At 36.2% G+C, this 3,954-nt stretch overlaps 1 non-coding gene across 1 annotated transcript; it reads left to right on the top strand.

Moving 5' to 3' along the window:
• Positions 1-3,601: 3,601 nt before the first annotated feature.
• LOC115029829 lies at positions 3,602-3,704 on the top strand. The gene has a single exon (XR_003835386.1). It is a non-coding gene; the product is annotated as a U6 spliceosomal RNA (small nuclear RNA).
• The last annotated feature ends 250 nt before the right edge of the window (positions 3,705-3,954 follow it).

Here is a 3,954-nt window from a genome sequence, read left to right as displayed (position 1 = left end):
CAAATTTTGTCTCTGTAACTCCTTCCATGGGTGTTTTGTTCCCATTTCTAAGAAGGGGCAAAGTGTCCACACTTTGGTCTTCGTTCTTCTTAAATTTCATGCGTTTAGCAAATTGTATCTTATATCTTGGGTATGAAGGCATCGTTAATAGTTGCCTGAGAGAAGAGCGTGTGTCGGAGCCTTTTCTGAGCACAAAGAGTAAGGGGTGGCTTTCAATACGCACATCATACAATCATTCAGAGAAATTCAGTGACTGGAAGAAAATCCCAAAAGGAAAACTAAAAGTAAGACCATGCTCTCAGTAACTTCCCAATATTAATGAAGACCACAGAGCAGCTATATAATATTTTTAATATGATTTAAGCAAAAGTATCCTGGAATACACAGCAAAACCAAGGCCAAACCCCCGTAAATCTCCCTTGTCTGATTCGATTACTGAAAATTTAAGATAAAAATATCTAGGAAAAAGAATTTTAACATCCAGAAGATCCTAAAGGAAAGCTGTGCTTTTAAAAACGTAAATGGTTTCAATTTTATATACTTAAAACATCTATTACAGGTTTAAAAAAAATACGTTCAGTATCTATCTATAAGCATAGGAAATTTAGTTATTTAGACATCACAAAGTGTTCTCAAGAAACTGAGCAAAACCAACAAGCTTAAATAACATTGAGTAGGATTTATACTATAAAAATGAGATTTCCTGTAGTGGGGGCTGTTAAATCCAAGAATAAGGGATAGAAGGAAGCTGTACTTTTCTTTGAAGGGGGAGAGAATTAAGGTAGCTACCCATCTGTCAGGAAAGTTTAAGGCAGGGTGAATGGATTAGGTGACCTTTCAAAATTACTTCCATCCCAGAATGTATGATGTCACTATAAAGCAGCAGGCCCGGATGGGATCATGGGAAGAAGACACTAACTCTCATGCTTGCTTGTGCTATTTGTTGAAGACAGGAATTGTGAGGTGCCTTGTTTGAAACAATCATATCTAATGTTATTAGATTTGAAATAAGGTAGCTTGGGCAACTAATATTTGTACCACTGGATTGTTCAGAAAAAAAATTGAGTTCCATATTTTGAGTAACCTCCATGAATTATGTGCACAAACGTACTCTTAGTGAGCCATGAAAGGTGTAGCCTGGCCCCTACTCCCAGGCATGATGGTAATTTCTCTGCCAAGTTGTTAGAAGCTGCTGCCACACACTTGCAGAGATATGAACTCTGCTTTGCCTTCTAAATCTCAAATACCAAAAGCACTCCTCTCAGGTCTGAACATACCGCATTTAATAAAAATGCTTTCTGTATCTAACCATTGTGTGCATTCCTAGGCCTGCATGGCAATAGCATAGATGGGGACTTTCTTGAAGATAGTACTTCATCTTATTCGTATCTTCTTTTTGCTGACTAATTTAACCAAATAAGATTCTGGGATCGCCAGTTATACCCCCAGCAGTTGTCAGTGCAGAAGCACACTAAGGAGATACCTACAAAGCATACTCTTCTACTTCTGTTTTATATATGTTAATTTGTCATTTTAAAAAATCCCTACCCTAGATTGTAACCTGTTTTTCTAAGTTCCACTTTTATAATAATGTTTGGACAAAACTTACTGAGTCAGAGAGATTGCATATATATTATTTGCTCTTTATAGTCGAATTGAGCCAATGGAAAACTCATGACTTCTGAACGTGTTTTTTTTTTTTTTTATTCTCAAATATCTGAAGGGTAAAAATTATTCTGAAGGTATAGGCATATATCATTCATGCAGAATAATAGGCATGCCTGTGCTGCTGTTGTCTAGAATGGGCATGCTCTATTAATCAACCAGAATTTCTTCTCTCATGGACACATACACATGCTGAATTTAAAATGTGTTGCCCTTACATCACCATGAGTTTCAAATGTTACAAAGGTAGTGAGGAATTCTCTGATTTGAGACAAAAAAAAAATCCTAAAATTGTCAAATTCTAAAATTGTCAAAACCATGTGTAATAATTAATCCATGTAAAAACTGTTCAGTTATATGTATATATGCACCATACTACATTAAAAACAAATCATATAGCATGACTCTTAAAACATGCTGTATCATGTCTAGTTGTACAATTTTTAAGTGTCCATACTCTGAAATCTCATTGTTTAAATCCTAGGAAAAGTTTGTTTATATTCAGAAAAATGTCCGAATAGTATAATGATGAATAAGTCTTAAAAGGACTTTTAAGTGGTCTATCACATTTTTTTTTCAGAAAGTGTGCAAAGTTTTTTTTCATTTTTATTAGATATTTTCTTCACTTACATTTCAAATGCTATCCCCAAAATCCCCTATACCCTCCCCCTGCCCTGCTCCCCTACCCACCCACTCCCACTTCATGGTGTTCCCCTGTACTGGGGCATATAAAGTTTGCAAGACCAAGGGGCCTCTCTTCCCAATGATGGCCGACTAGGCCATCTTCTGCTACATATGCAGCTAGAGACATGAGCTCTGGGGGTACTGGTTAGTTCATATTGTTGTTCCACCTAAAGGGTTTCGACCCCTTCAGCTCCTTCGGTATTTTCTCTAGCTCTTCCATTGGGGCTCCACTGGGGCTCCATTGGGGGATCCATTAAAGTGGAATCATACCACTCTCCCCTTTCCTTCTTTTAGTCCCTCCCATCTACTCTAATTAAAGCGTTCCTTTGATCCCTCCATTCTCAATTACATATACTCATATTCTTTGATTATTATTGTTACACTCATATATAGGTATATATGAACTCTATATGTTGAGCCCAGTTTTGTTGGTGGCATACATATGACTTCAATGTGGACCACTATTGTTCTGATTTCAATAGAGCAAACATATGTCATATATTTATCTATCAATGTTTTCTCAAATATTGGCTTAAAATTTTCAAGATTAAGTTCAAGTAAGCAGGAATAATGACAGCCACAGAAAATACAGCTAAGGTTTAAAATACTGTTCAGGATAAAATTGTGAAGCAAAACAGTGACTGTGAAAAGCATAAATTAGCACAAATAGGAAATATTTCCTGAAAACAAGTGTGTTTATTTGTAGTACATCTGTAGAATACATTGGAAGAAATGTGGTATATTTTGCAGCTTATTTGGAAAACAGTGTAAGACAGAGATAGCAATGCTTTCTTTTACATAGCATTATTAATTTTGGTTCTCAGAAGGGACCGCTGGGTTTACAATCTCATTAACTGATTCATACAGAATTCTTAGGGCTGGAGGCCTAATAGAGGCTCCCCTGTTTCACAATACTAATTAAACTAATCCACACACCTTTAATGTAGTGTAACTTCCAATAATTTTTTAGGGTCAGCTGTCACGTTGAAATCAACTGTGCTATTGTCAGCATTACTAGAATGTTAGTAATATTGTGAGCTACTCTCAAGTTCAATAGTATGTGATAGACCCTTGTTGTTTCAGACGTCTTAGAAAATGTTTTGATACATTTTACCACAAAACTCATTACTAACTATTGATTATATATTTTATCATATAACTTCTACATACCAGCCCATATAATACAAAGTACAATTCAACTCACATTCATTATTTATTCTAAACTATGCATTTAAAATTCGAAGATTCATGCATGCTTAGGCAGCATATATATTAAAAATGGAATGATGCAGAGAATATTAGCATGGCCTCTGTGCGAGGATTGTAGGCAAATTCTCGAAGGATTCCATATTTTTCTCAGGAAGTCTTGGGGAGGTATTAGGAGAAAGATTGAGGAACACAGGGGATAGAGACTCAACAAGAAGGTCCACAAGAAGACCAACAGAGTTAACTTAATTGGACACTTTGTGACTCACAAAGACTGAACCATCAATTAAGCTACATGCAAGAGCTGGATCTAAGCACTTTCCTCCCCTATAAACATGTTGCTGATATGTATCTTGGTCTTTCTGTGACTTTCTCCAACAACTGGAGAAGGGGCTGGCC

This window comes from Mus caroli, chromosome 17 (assembly GCF_900094665.2).
Source record: "Mus caroli chromosome 17, CAROLI_EIJ_v1.1, whole genome shotgun sequence".
Taxonomy (NCBI): domain Eukaryota; kingdom Metazoa; phylum Chordata; class Mammalia; order Rodentia; family Muridae; genus Mus; species Mus caroli.
The sequence above is the reverse complement of the archived record's forward strand: the minus strand, read 5'-3'. Positions and strand labels throughout refer to the sequence as shown.